General features: G+C 34.0%; 1 protein-coding gene across 6 annotated transcripts in view; it reads right to left on the bottom strand.

The window, feature by feature from the left end:
- The window catches only part of NAALADL2 (N-acetylated alpha-linked acidic dipeptidase like 2), a 1315864-nt gene that overhangs the window by 810562 nt on the left and 489360 nt on the right, over positions 1-15942 (bottom strand). Inside the window, exon 1 of one of the 6 annotated variants that reach the window (XM_087861407.1) lies at positions 2835-14445. The exons of the other annotated variants lie outside the window; for them this stretch is intronic. The gene's annotated coding sequence lies outside the window, so the exon portion shown is untranslated. Of the gene's footprint in view, positions 1-2834; positions 14446-15942 lie in introns of those variants that run through there. 6 annotated transcript variants of the gene reach the window in all.

The following is a 15942-nucleotide window of genomic DNA, read 5'->3' as shown; positions in this document are numbered from 1 at the left end:
AAGATTTGAAGCAGGGAATCATAAAAGACAAGGCTGTGGTTCAGACTTGATCCTGGACATCACTAGTGGTTTTTAACTTTTATAAAAAGTACTTTGAGGCAAGAACGTTGTAACGCAAGTTTGATTACAGCATTTAAAGTTGAAGATATCTTTGTACCAAAAAGTACAAAGAAAAATAAAAGCTACTTTAGGTAACTTTTGTTTTATTATCTTAACTCTTCATATAAATTTTATCTGAAGATATTTAGCCTTGTCATCAACTGTCACCCCCCCCAAAAAAAACAAAACAAAACAAAAAAACGATTTAGAGGAAGAAAGGTAAGGAGAACACAGGTACTTTATTAGTGTCACCGTGAAACACCCTTTTTTAAAATACAATCTCCCTCCACACCCTTTGAAGTAAAAATTCCAGTCAACCTTTGTTTTTGTTTTAGTCGACTCTGTTGGATCATACTGTTACTACAACCGTTCATAATGTGAGTTTGGAGATTGATTCTTACAATATCATTTAGAAGGCTGTCCCTTGTTTGCTGTTCTAACTAGAAAAGGTAATCATTACCTCTTTAGTTGTTTTAGTCTTGCCTCCTGAAAATCACATTCACACCTCAACTGTAAGTGACTCGTGTAAATAATTTTTACCCATTTTAAATACTTTCTACCTAAAGTAGAGGTTTATAGGTCAATTCAGGAAATTATGTGATTTGAAATTTTAAGCACTGCTTTCTTTTTTATATAACTTTCTTATTATTACAGAGTAGAAAAAAAAAGTACAAATCAGCAAATTTGCTATTAACATTTTTGTATAGCCTTCTCTCCTTTCTCCTAATATTCTTTTCTCTATCCGACTATCCTTCATCTAAATAGGTAGAAAGGAAGGTAGATAAATAGGATGGATAGATACACAGATGAGAAAGAGATATAGATATATTTAGCTATTTGATGCAAATGGAATTATGTTACATGTTGTTTTATAGCTTAAATTTTACTTTCACTATCCCCATCCTTCAATTTCATTAATGATTTTTCCACAAGACTGACTGTGAAATATGCCATATTATAAGGATACTATAATTTAATCTTTTATATTGGCATATTAACATTATTTCATTGCTGAAAAAAATGAAGTTGTGTACCTTAATATTTTAGAGAAATGCTTTCTACAATTTATTGTCAACTAATAAAGGGCTTTGTAGAGTCTTCAAGCACACTACAAATACCTCAAGAAAATGTAAAAAAAAAAAAAAAAAAAAAAAGTCAAGGTACAGGAGCACCTGTGTGGCTCAGTCTGTTAAGCGTCTGACTTGATTTTGGCTCAGGTCATGATCTAAGGGTGTGAGATTGAGCCCCACACATCAGGCTACGCACTCAGCAGGGAGCCTGCTTAAGATTCTCTCCCCCTCCTCTCCCCCTGCCCCTCCCAGTGCTCTCTCTCTCTCTCAAATAAAGAAATAAATCTTAAAAAAAAAAAAAAAAGTCAAGGTCCAAATTAAAAAAAAAAAAAAATCTTTGCTTTCAGGAAAGTGCTTGCCTAATTTTAAATTCAATATTTCCTGGCTACACTACAACATCCACTGTGATGAGCCGAATCATGTCTATATTTTTACACAGTAATATCTAATAACAAAAACCAGTTAGTTGGTCAAACCAAGTATGTTTCCAATTATCTGTAGACAACCAAAATTAGTGGTTCTCAAAATCTAGCAGACATAAAAAAATCGTTTTGGGAACTTTTCAAAGATGCAGATTCTCAAAATTGACCTCCCACCCCACTGCAGATTCAGTAAGTCAGTGGTGAAACTGAGAAATCTGCATTTTTTTCAAGTGTGCTAGAATAGTGGGCCAGCAAATTCTCTAAAGGGCCAGATAGTGATATTTTATGCTTTGGAGGTCTCTGTCACATACTTTGTTTTATATCATTTTTTTGTTACTATTTATGTCTTTAAAAATGTAAAAAAAAACATTCTTCATAAACTTCGCCATACAAACTCTAGGCCAGATTTAGCCAATTGTCTGTAGTTTGCTAACCCTTGCTCTTGATTTTGATGCAAGTGATAAGTGGATAATGATTTGAGAATTGCTGCTCAAGACCAGTGCACAAGGAGGAGCCCAGGAACCCTATGACAGGTGTGGCTACCTCAAGAAGCTGTTATTTAGTGCAAATTAACATTACTGTTGCTTTACACTTCTCCTTCTAGATAGTAATAAAGGCATATTCTTCTGTTGGATGTTTAGCTACTGTAGCTAAGGGTGGTTTTGTTTGCTTTCCCTGGCCGAGTCCTAAAGGACAGAACACTTCATTGTCTACAATGAACTGTAAGGTCATACTAACACACATTATAAAAGGCACAGCACAAGGATGTTACATGTTGACACTACGGTCCAATTAAGATGTGGGTCCTAGTCCAAATTCTGAGATTACTGAAAGAATTAAAGTCAGTGAACTGCAAAATACATTAAGAAGAGCTAATAATGGACTGATTATGGACTATGTGCTCTTTTATACCAATATAGAAGACTGCATTTTCCAATGATTTCCCAGTATCTTCCACTGCACATGTTTTTCTTAACAATGTGATTTTGACACTCCTCCTATTGAGAGGTCGTGTCAGTGAAACTGGGTAGGCTTGTAACAGTGGCAGAAGTGGCATTATATGACTTCTAAGCCATGTCATAAGAGGCAATAAAGCTTCCAACTGGCTCTCTGGGGACACTTGCTTCTAGAACCCTGCTGCCATGCTGTGAGGAAGCCTACTTGTAGAGGCCACAGGTATATATTCCAATTGATAGTCCAGGTCCGGACTCACTATATAGCCAGCATCAACTGCCAAACATACCAGTAAAGATGCCTCTGGGTGATCCTAGCCTCCAGCTATTGAGTCATCCCAGCCATAAACTCTTCCCGGTTGAAGCCTCTGACATGGAAGAAAGAAAAGTCATTTCCATAGTTCCCTGTCCAAATTCCTAACTACAGAAACCATGAGAAATAAAATTAATATTTTCATTTTTTAAGACACTTCAGTTTAGGGATAATTTTTAAGCAGTAATAGTAACTAGAAAAGCAAAGGAAACAAATATTATCCAATGTTATTCCCAGTGACTTTGATAAATTTAACGATTATTTAAAAAAATTAGAATTCTACACAGGCATCTATGAACATGGACATGTGTGTGCATACTCCAATGATATTTTAGGAAACCCTAAAATAAACCACATTTTGTTTTTCAAAGAATTACATTTGGTTGAGGCTTTAGTGGGTAAAAATTAATAATATGTCAAGTCCTATATGTCAAAGGTCTCAGATGGCTTTTTAGATATAAATATATAAGACATAGATATTTTACACCTATAGAGACATAGGAGAAAACTGAATATTAGTCATAAAAATGGCAATTTACTAAAATAAATTTGTTATTAGAAAATAAAGTTCAGCATAAATCTTTATGATTATGATTGAGACACCTGATAGCAGGATATTCATGCACACACAGTAGTGTATATGGTATGGAACTGTGACTTTTTTAATAAGAGCAGTAAAGTTGTAAAGAAGAACCATTTGCATCATTCCTAAATTCCATTTCCCAAATTCCATTTTCATTCTATTCCATTCCACATTCTGCTTATATCTGTCCTTGAAAAGAACAGCATCACCCAAGAAATTTTTTAAAAATTCAAATTATAACACTACCGTTCCTTACCATGGTCAGCACTTAAGGAAGGAATTGTTAATCTTAGAAAAAGGTCATATTCAGATTATGCCTATAAATTTGATCAAAGTGAAATCATAAAATAGCAGTCTTCAACTCTGCTTTTCCGGGAAGCCTTATAAATTTTCCCTTATAAGGGTTGTGCTAACTTAACATGTAATCATGTGCAAAGAAATCATTTGTGTTGCATTTGAAAGAAGAAAATGTTCAGAGTTGCTTTTAACCTACAACCTGGCCAAAATAACTATAATATAGAAAAATCAGCATCGTGTGGTAGAGAAATTATACATTTGACCCTTCTGGAGATAAATGTACTGCAGATAAGTTATGATGTTCTAACTGTGCACAAGGCAATTACCCTATTTAAGCACAGTTATATATCAAGGATTTTATACGGTTGTGAGCCAAGGTAAAGCATTATGTGACAGTTCCAGCTTCACAACTTTTAAACGTTTATTTTTATTAGTGAGTTGCAGATTTCTTTATTAAGTCCACAAGATTCAGTGGCAAATCAACTTGTCGAAGAAATATCATACATATTCAAATATGAATGGAAATAAAATCGCAGGAATATACAGTTTTCATCGAATATCAAGCCATGTTAGACTAGAAGAGACTTCAGTTGTGCTCCTAACTGACCAATTTCCCATCACCTCTGCCTTTCCACTTCCATCTTCCTCTCTTCCTCCTTTCCTAATATATGTCCCTCTTCTTTATTTTCTTTATTCTTTTTTTATTCTTTTGTTCAACAAAGGTGAAAAAGCAGAATCACAAAAATGTTCCAGATCTGTATAAGTGAAACTAATTAATAAAAGTAAATATTCAGAACTTACTATATACTATACCATGCACTGTCCTGAGTGTTTAAGAAATATTGCCTCAATGAATCCTCAGAACAACCCTAGAAGACTGGTGTCAGTATTACCTCTATTTAACAGATAAGAAAACTGAGGCATAGTAAGTAAGGTTAATTTGCCCCAAGTTACACAGATGGGAATCAGGAAAACAGGATGCAAATCTAGGCAGTAAGACTCCAAAATCCGCTCTCAGGTTCTATTGTGGACTTTTTCTCAAAGATTCTGTTTACCCTAGGCCAAACATACAGGAATTAACTATTTTTTTATAAAATGGCATTCAATTGATAAACACTAAAATACAAAAGGAAGTACCAAAGGGCTCAAATTCTTGGAAGGCTCTGGACACCTGGAAAAGAATCCAAGAAATCCGTGTAGAACTGTTTCAGAGAGTATCTGCGGAACTGCAACTCGTACTTTCTATCCCATTCTGAAGACTATTTGGAGAGGGAGGAGGAAGGCCTCCGGGGGCTTCTCCAACTCCATTCTTCTAACTAATCAAAAAATCCTCACTGGCCATAAATTTCAGGAATTTTAACTCACAGAACCAAGTCATGTTCAATTCCCATTTATTCAATCTTGAATGTTTAGGGACACAAGTACTCCAAAGGTTGGAGAATTCTATTAAAGAATACCTTTGGAAAACCTCAGTGAATCCAGGGAATTGGGGCAGCTCAGACTCTTGCTTTACAAAGGTGGTATAACTCATTCTGCTATCAAATTTTTTCTCAGAGATTCAGGAGACAAATGGGAATATGGGAAGAACCTCAGATAATAGGCCTTGCAAATGGAAGAACAAAAACTGTGGCAAACAGATCTGAGTGAAAATCTCTGCTTCTCCCTTTACCATCCCCCATGTTAAGGTGTCCTTTGTAAGCCTGTTTCTTTCTCTGTAAAATGGTAATACCAGTATTAACCTTGTAGGTCAGTCATGAGGATTAAATGAGATTATGTCAGAAAGAGTGCTTGACCCAGAGCCTAGTATATGAAGAATTCCTATTAATGCTTGTTTACAAATGAAGAAATTGAGACATTTACACCTAATGTTGGTAAGTGTTCCATGATTTTTTCAGATCCCTGTTTTATGGAAATATAAAACCCCCCAAATTAGATGATATATTTTTACTTTACAGAATATATTATCATGGAAAGTATACTTCATACATACTCAGGAAACTTAATATAGCAATTAATTGCTAAAGAATTATATATACTTTTTAAAGAAATATTTTTATATTCTACAAAAAAGGATATTTATCTATAAAACAAATATTTCTCTCTCTGGCACACAGGTAACCTGAAAATTAAAATAGCTGTACAGAGAGATTACCTCTAAATTTTGCAAATACTGCTTAATATACTTACTTTCTTTTTTTTAATTAAATGACTGACATATTAGAAAATGTTTTAAAACCAACCTTCAGACAAGAATCACAAAGCAGCAGGAGATAAGCAATAGTCAGTAACTACTGGATTCTGGCAAGTTGCTTAGCAACTATGGAACTGCAATTTTTTAAGCTCTTTATTCAGCTAACAAATATTTATTGAATACTTACTACATGCATGTTGCCAAGGAGAGATACAAACAGCTTCATGAAGAGCATATTATTTTTATCATATCCTCCTATGACAAAATGACACTAAGCAGTTTCATAAGTCACCTATACTCTAAGATGAGGAAAACAAAAGAAATTGAGTTTGAATCCCAGTCTGATGGCTTACAAAGACATTGCTGTTTTTCATTCTATTGTCTATTGATGAGCCCTAAATCACTGTCTTTGGGACTATACCACAGCCTGTCTTATAGTTACGTAACTGTTTCATTTTTATACAAATTTTAATATCCATGAGGTATAAGGATGCCATCAGCTTTCTTTTATATCTCCCAGAACGGTGTTACTCGAAGCGTGCTTTGTGGGATGCTAAGTAGTAACAAAGGGTTGTTACTAATTCCCAGCAAAATAGGTATAGATGTTAAAATTGTTAAAAATTTCTATGACAGTTTGATTGAATAATTTTATGTCCATTGAACTTAATGATAACATGTTTGGGTATACATTTTGTATGATTTGATTTTTTAAACTGGATCTTTATCTCTACAGCTTTTTAAAAATATTCAACTTTTGGGGGTCTAATGAAGGACACTAGACAGCACAAGTTTCAAATCAACAGTTTGATCAGTTTTGACATACTATGCACCCATGAAATCATCATCATAATTAAGATAAACACTTTGTTTACCCCCACAAGTTTCCTTGTATCCCTTTGCAAGCTATTCCTTTCTCCAGCTTCATGAAAATAAAATAGCAAATGGGTGTGACTCTGTTCCAATAAAAATGTATAAAGCCAGACATTGGGATGGACCTGGCCTGTGGGCTATAGTTTGCTGACCCCTCCTCTAAAGAGTCATTCCATTGACTTTGAAAAGCACTGTTAAGTAAATTAAAAACAAAGAGAGTAAGGAACAAAAACCACTGGATTTTTGATCCTCAAATCATGTGGAACCTGATTAAAGTATTGCCAAAGCAATCCTAGTAGTAGCTTATCTTTTATTTTGAGATGGCCTTTGCTTCAGAACAGTAGTTTGGATTTAACTTTATCAAGGGGTCTTTAGTAATAATAGCATGTAAGTAGCACTTATTATGATTGGCTGATTGTCAATTCATTTACCTACTCTTTTTTTTTTTTCATTTAAAAATGATCAACACTAAATATATGACCTTACAAAAAGGAAACAAGTCATGGGCATTTTATAACAAACAGTCAGTGTCCAAGGGTGGATATTTTGGACTCTAAAACAGATCAAGATGGTTATAGAAAGAACAATCTCACCATATATTCTGAAATTATGAATAGTAAACACCCTTAGTTTTAAAGGAAAGCTAAGTTACCAAAGTATTAATTAGCTTTCCAAGCACTGGAGCACTGTTCTCCTCAGAATACAATGGATTAATCACAACATCAGGTCATGCAGCATTGCTTTTCTATATACTGTTTTTGCCAAATGAAAAACCACTACCATGGTCCTACCATAATTATGGAAAAATAAATAGAAAATAAAAGGCAGAGGGGCACCTGGGTGGCTCAGTCGCTAAGCGTCTGCCTTCGGCTCAGGGCATGATCCCGGCATTCTGGGATCGAGCCCCACATCAGGCTCCTCTGCTGAGAAGCCTGCTTCTTCCTCTCCCACTCCCCCTGCTTGTGTTCCCTCTTTTGCTGGCTGTCTCTATCTCTGTCAAATAAATAAATAAAATCTTAAAAAAAAAAAAAGAAAAAAGAAAAAGAAAATAAAAAGCAGAAATAATGTGGCAAGGATCCAAAATATCCTATCTCTAATTTTTAAAGTTTGTTAGACTTACCACACTTTCTGGATCCCTATTTATCTTATACTTTTAAGAAAAAGAAACATTGGACGTGATTATAAAACTTGAGGTTTAAGTGGATCACCTGTCTCACCATCCCCTTAGAGTTCAGGAGGAGTTCCCATTAGCTAGTTTGTGCAACAGAAGAAATATATTATATAGGGTACACATCAGAGAAGCAAGCTTAAAAGAACAGAATAACATATCTAAAGGTGTATAACTGGAAATTCTTTATTCACTGTTACTCAAAAGTTTTCAAGTCACAAACTTCACGTGTGTGCCTATGTGTATGAATCTGTGTGTATATACTGCAAAGGTTAAATTTTCCCAGCCTATTGCCCCATATCACCTCCACCACTACAACTACATACTTTGAGACAGGTTACTAAAAAGGTAAAAGGTCTAAGTGTTTCATAGAAGATGACAGAAATAATCAGTATATCTCTCAGGCTTTGTTTTTATTCTTAATTGCTAACAGTTTATGTCAGAGATACATGAAATAAAATTTTTATGATGAACCAACTTTCATTCTATATGAATGTGAGAAAATGTGATGTATCTGCCATAGGTTTCTGACTTTTATAAAGAACACCTAGGCAACTACAAGATAGTCCCTTATCGATAATATTTTAGAGCCAAACATTGGACAAACACTTATTTAGTTAGAACAATACTATACATGAAAGTGAACATCTGTAGCTGATTTTTCAAGCACTATATGAACAATCATATCAGATTAACTTTGAAGAAAACCCTCTGAATGTGTGGATCTTTTCAGTTTTAGAAATGTCTGAAGTTGAATACGCTAATACCCTAGAAATGGAAAAGCAAGACCTTAATCTTATGCTAGGCAGGACAGTGCATTGGCAGTGCTCATTTAAAATATATACATTAGTGTTCTTGCACAGTGCATAGATTACATGACTTTATGTGGGGATGCTATTTTATAAACGTATCAATGCTCTAGCAATAGGGATGGCAAGCAAAAGACTGAAGGCCATAAAACAATATCCTGCACTTCTCTATCATAATATCCTTCAAACGTTATTTTTTATTACTTTTTAGTTGTGTTTTTCACTAGATTGTGTATTCTTTGGAACAAGTATGATGTTTTTCTTTTTAAGCACAGCACATAAGGATCCCTTACTTTTCAAAAGTTCTAATAACGCCACTTTGCTTTTTACAAAAGACCCACATTAGTACTTATTTTTGGTAAAGGAAAGAAATCTGAAAAGGAGTTTTGCTTTTATGAAAAAAGGCAAACAGCAAAAATAGTATTCCGCATTTGTTTTGTAGAGCCATTACAAAGGCAGCATGTACCCCCAGCAGCGAGAGTGGCCCACCGAGCTCCTCCCCTGGGAACTACACTTCCCATTTCAGTATCAGGCCTCCCATAGCTTGCACCTGTGTCCATGACTATCTGTACTTTATCTCGATTCTTGTGTATCTACTAAGATCCCAAGATGATGTATCCTAAGGTATTAGGAAAGCCTACGAGAGGTGATTTTTTAGGTGTGGGAACACTCAGAAATGTTTCCATATATATTAATGGTAACTGATTCTTTGCTTTATGCCATTTCAGCTTACAAAAGCTTTTGTAGGAACACTCTTCTTTCAGATAGTGGCTGAAACCTAGAGTCCTGTAGTTTGCCAAACACAATGATTATCAAATAGTTGGTATTTAATACTTTTAATGACTAAACTCAGTATATCCTAAAGCCAACTAAATTATACCTAAAGCTTTGTAATGTTATTATTAAATAAGAAACTGAAAATATTTAAGTATTCATTTATTACTCTAGATTCAGAGTTTCCCAAAGTGAGATTTGAAGGCTACCATTATAAAGTAGTCTAGATTCATAGTTAAACATGGATACTGTGTTACCCATTTTATACTTCATCAATCTGAATCACTTGGTTATGAATTGTCCTCATTCTCTCTCTTCCTCTTGTCTCTGAATTTATATATATATATTTTTTTTTTCTTAAAAAAAAAAAAAAAACACTCCCAGGAGATTCAACTGCACACAAAAGGCTGAGAAATCCTACTGTAGGTGCTAAAAATAGGAGGCAGGTTATTGTTGTTAGTAGTACTATTGCTAGGAATAGAAGTGGTAGTACAACTAAATATCTGTGGAATAAATGGAGTGGATAAATTGATTGCTGCAAGTTTATGTGTCAGACACAATGCTCAGAAGGTTACAACACATTTAGTTAAAATAATATCTCAATTTCTGTCCTCTGTAACACGTGTTTTATCACAATTTCACACATTTATCACAATTTCAAGGAATAGGAGACTGAGATTCACAATGATTAAAATAAAAAAAAATACTAATTCAAATGGATACATTCACCCCTTTGTTTACTGCAACATTATTTATAATAGCCAAATTACAGAAGCAACCCAAGTGTCCATCGATAGATGAATGGCTAAAGAAGTGGTATATATCTATAATGGAATATTATTCAGCCATAAAAAAGAATGCAATCTTGCCATTTGCGAGAACATTGATGTAGCTAGAGAGTATAACGCTAAGGGAAATAAGTCAGAAAAACAAATACCATATGATTTCACTCATACGTGGAATTTAAGAAACAAAACAAACAAGCAAAGGAGGAAAAAAGAGAGAGAGAGAGACAAACCAAGAAACAGACTCTTAACTATAGAGAACAATCTGATGGTTACCAGAGGGGAGGTGGGTGGGGGGATGGGTGAAATAAGTGATGGGGATTAAGGAGCACACTTATGATGAGCACTGAGTAATGTACAGAACTGTTGAATCACTATATTGTACACCTGAAACTAATATAACAGTGTATGTTAACAATACTGGAATAGAAATTTAAAAATAATTAATTAAAAAAAAAGAAAAAAAAATTGCCTAAGTTTACATACCATAAAACATGTAAAGAGGTTAAATATATGGTCAAGGCTAAAAAACCTTTTAAATGCTAGTACCCAATTCTATCTAGTTCCCAAGTCCAAATGCTGTATTCTAAAGTATAGATCAGAATATGGGCACTATATCAATTTCATGTATTTATCACTAAAAGAAAACATATTCATAGAATTTGGGAGTTCATTTCTTTTTAAAAATTAAAAATACCCCAGACTAAATATGTCTACATACCCTACAGCAAATATCTTTGAATAGCATCAATTATTGTAATTCATAGGGCAAAATGATTGGCTATTCAGAGAAGATACCTGGCAAATAATCAAAACTTTAATGGAACTATTCTAATGGATACATATACACAGGCTAAGGTGCCATTATATAGATTATTTTACTTGAAAAAAAAGACATTTTGTGATGAAGCTTTGAAAAAGAACAGCATAGTTGGTCTAAAACCTATAAAAATTAACTGTCAAGATCTACAATGAGGAGACATGATTCATCTTTTCAAAAACCTTGTGCAGTTTAATAATTGAATGCTCACAAGATCATAAAGAGATTCCCAGAAGAAACTAGAAGACCTATTTGTAACAGGAATTCATGAAAGAAAGAGGAGCTCAAAGCAGAGAAAATACATCTCAATTATCAAGGATTTGAAAAAGAAAGTGTGTCTACACCATGGGAGAAAAAAGCTGATTTTAGAAAACTAAAGTTCCAAATAATTCCCTCTTCAAAGAGAAACTATTTTATTATTTAACAGAAGTACCCTTAATTAGAAGAGCAAAAAAGGCACCAAGGTTCAGCAAAGCCAACAGGCACATAATCTTTTTATTATAAATTTTGAAGTAATGCTTTCTAAATGACACAGTATAGTTAAGGTGATCTTGAATATATTATATTACTAAGTCATAGTCACAAAATTAAATCTTGGGAATTTTAAGCACTGTTAAAGTTCATGCAAAATTCACCAAAAACAGAGAATGTACAGTATATTCTGCTGCTTACAAACCATGCTGATGGAGCATAGAAGGAACTCCAGTATCCAGCAGGGTTTACTAAGAACACGGGAAGCTAAGGAGAGCCTAGTAGTTCTCCAATCAGTATTGAAGTAATATGCCCAATGACTGCTCATTTTGATACCATTAAATTTCAGTAGATTTAATTTCTATTCCGAACACCACTGCACATATGCTTCTCAGCCAGTGGTTCTGATACTTGGAAAGATACAGAAAAATTAAGTCAGGATGTACAAAACAGTTAATAATCTAATGTTTGGAAATATAAGAAATCAGCCTGGGCTGTCTGTGTTGTTGCTAGTATCTCGATTTTATCTAGTGTCACTACATTCATTATTAGAGTGGAAACATCTAATTCAGCTTCAGCAGTTTCTTTGTTTTGATGATCTGATGGTGCCTGGTTAATGATATGCTGTGAGATATATCCTAACTGGTAATGCAGTTACTCCTGGGGAGAAAGCAATGAAACGTTATACTCCGCAGTTCTGGTGAAAGAGACACTGTAAGCTGCACTGCATGCCTCCATCAGGGGCTGAAATTACAAAAATAATTTTAGGTCTTCAAAGTTTCCAATAACCTGTGAATCTTTGACATTGGTGAACATGTTTAAAATACCACCAGAAGAAAAACTCATCTCAACACACAACTCTGTTACGACTGGATTGATCTCATCTATTAAAAACACATAAAAATTGTTGAAGTTACTTGAGTTTCCTCAATCATTTCTACCTGATAAAATAAGCCTGAACTTTCAAATTACAAAAGTCAAGGTGAAAACAGATAACAAATCATCATGCAGGAAAAGTCACCTTTTTTCACGGCTAGCGATTTGCTCAGGCCTCAGTTCCTCACAACATAGGGTCAAGTCAACCTGGTGTTCATACCTCTTCTTTCACTATGCACTTGCGAGAAGCTTCCACTCTATTCAAACCAACAATCTCATTGTGTCTCGAACACTTCCTAATTTCCTACCACCACATCTTTGTTATGACCCAGCAAACTTTAATAATCTCATCTACCCTTGAAGAGGCAGTTAGCATTCTAGTGCTGAGAGGAGGGTGTCCCATGGTGATTTGTTTTTTTCCCCTGAATTCTGATAATAAACCATTTTTTACTTTCATTTGACAAAAACTAATATCCTTCATAATAACAGTAAATGCTACTGGGCCTTTACCTTAATAGCAGAAACTAATCTAATCACTTTACACAATTCAACTCATTTAATCCTCATAATAACCTTACGATATAGTATCCTTTTATGGATAGAAAAGTGAGAAAGGGAGATGCTGTGTGACTTCCCCTGGATCGCAAAGCTCCTGAGTTGTTAGAACCAGGTCAAACCCAGGTAGTTTGATTTTTAACCTCTATTCTACATTGCATTCTGTGTTATTTTACATGAATCATAATTTTACCAACTATATTATTTCTCAAGTTGTGGCCCGGGTACTGATGATTGGTTGATCATTACATGATTTTAGGTAGTACACAGGCAGAGCCTTATAGTCAACAGATGTATTGTGATTGGTTGAGCCCTCAAAATACCTATTTAACAGAAATAACATACTTGATTTGTGTAAAACTATGTCCCCTTCAAAGTGCGAGGAAAGAAATTTCATTAAGAACCCAACAGCATGTCAGGTATTTTGTAAGATTAAGTGATTCTATTTAATTTGGTCCTAACTGCAGTATATGCAAAGAACATTTAGAATATTCATCTTAAAGGAGACCTCAAATAATTATTCTGCTTAGTATATATAAAGTATACTATATGGTATAATTATTCAAAGCTATTCATACCATATTTCAATTTATCTATTTTGGTTAAAGTTCTATTGAAAGCTTTAAGACTACCTTCAAGACATATTAACGATGAGACTTGATGAATAGCTAACTAATGAAAATAACAGAAATAAGAATAACCACCCCTATCTTTTCTGGAAAGAATTACTCAAAATAACTCTTTTAGTTACGGTTGATGAATGTAGCATCAATAAAACTACATAAGATGCATATTATACAAATTAATATATATTTTTTTAATTATAGGAAGTAAAATCTACAAAAATACACCCACTGTATCTATTCTTTCCATGTTTTATAAGATGTCACAATTGACCTTGCCCTTGAACTTCCAAATTCCATTACTTTTAAAATTAAGCAATACAGGTAATGTTATTTATTTGATTTCTTTTTATGTTCTGAATTGACATCAGTCTCACCTCCTTTATGTCCTTGCTAGATACCATATGCAGACGTCTTTCAGTGGGCAAGAAAGATAAGCATATAGAGATCTATGCAGGGGCGCCTGGGTGGCACAGCGGTTAAGCGTCTGCCTTCGGCTCAGGGCGTGATCCCGCCGTTGTGGGATCGAGCCCCACATCAGGCTCCTCCGCTATGAGCCTGCTTCTTCCTCTCCCACTCCCCCTGCTTGTGTTCCCTCTCTCGCTGGCTGTCTCTATCTCTGTCGAATAAATAAATAAAATCTTTAAAAAAAAAAAAAAGAGATCTATGCAAAGTGCACTAAGAGAGAAACACTGATGGCTTTGATTAGAGCAAAGACAGAACAGAGAAGATTAAAAGATTTCACTATTATCAATCTATAACAAATTTTAAAATAATATTATTGAATATATACTGTATGCTAAGCATAATGTTTAATTCTTTATATACATTACGTAATTATTTCTTATAAAAATCTGTTGGAATAGGTACCATTTTATAGAAGAGACTAAGGAATCTCAAAAACAGAAATGTTAATTAACTTGATCAAGGTTACACAACTAGTAAGCAAACAGGGACAGGACTACAATTTAGATTGGCCTACTCATTTGCATACATAAAAATACTTTGTAAAGCAGGAAAAATAAAAAGATTCAAGGTCAGTAATTCCACACCTCCAAATAGTCCAATGTTGTTAATTGAAAGAATTATTGAAAGGGACCCTCAAACCCATATACACAAAGGTATTTTCTCAATCAAATCATAGCAAAAATAGAATTACTTTATTTTTATTTTTAGAATATGTATCATATATATTCATATAATCATAGTGCCATGCATGTGTGTATACTCAAAACATACTTACATATTTATTAATGCATGACACTTAAAGAGATTATCTAAAGCTATACAATTCTTCAATCACGATTCTATAGCATATTCTATAATTTTTGGAAGAGATGGAGAATAATGATAAAAAAAAGTGAAGAGGTGAAGAACATATTAGGGTACTTTTACTAGCTGTGTCATTCATCATTTCCCTGATATGGGCAGTGAGAACAATTCCTTAAAAACATAAAATTCCCCTCATTAAAATCCTTCAATGATTTTCTATTATGCTTAATATAAAATCCAAACACTTTAACTTGACCTACCACAAACTTTCTCCTCTGTTCCCTATGCTCCTGTGCACTGCCTGTTTTCCAGCCTTCTTCATGTCTCACTTAGTACAAGCCACTGCCCTCCTTGGAAGGCTATGCCTCCACCTTCCCATGACTGGCTCCTTTATTTTTTTGGTCAATCTAGCTTAAATGTCATCTCCTAAAAGATGCATGTCTCCCATATAACAGTATTCAAAAATGGTAATTAAATAATTATTTATTTCTTATTGATTTCTCTCCACTTGACTACAAGTTCTATATGAACAAGGGACCTTCTGAGTTTTATTTTCCATTGTACATGTGAACTAATCAATGAGTCACTCATGAATAAAGGAATATCAAAGACAGTAATAATGGGATTTAAGCATTATTATTCCAAATTATATTAACCAGTGAAATATATGTATTTCCCCAGCTACCTATTTCTAATGCCTTTTACTGTCATTACAATTTTATACTAAGCTGTATTATAATTTAACTATGCCTTACAATTTGATAAGCTAAATATTAAAACTGGCTGTTATAAAATTATCATTAGTTTGCTGTCAATGTCTGTTTGCCAATAACTAACTCTAAAAATAAAGTTGTACACCCCTTGTAAGCAAGTCCAGCTTCTTTAATCATGATTAGGTCACGACAAATTTCAAAGAAGAGTGAAACCATAGCAAATCTTTTAAATTCCTTAACTTCTGTTTTATAATTTCTATATCTGTTAAATTAATATG

Source organism: Ursus americanus, chromosome 4, assembly GCF_024610735.1.
Source record: "Ursus americanus isolate L20-20 chromosome 4, mUrsAme1.1.p, whole genome shotgun sequence".
Classification (NCBI taxonomy): Eukaryota; Metazoa; Chordata; class Mammalia; order Carnivora; family Ursidae; genus Ursus; species Ursus americanus.
This window is presented reverse-complemented; position numbering and strand designations above follow the sequence as displayed.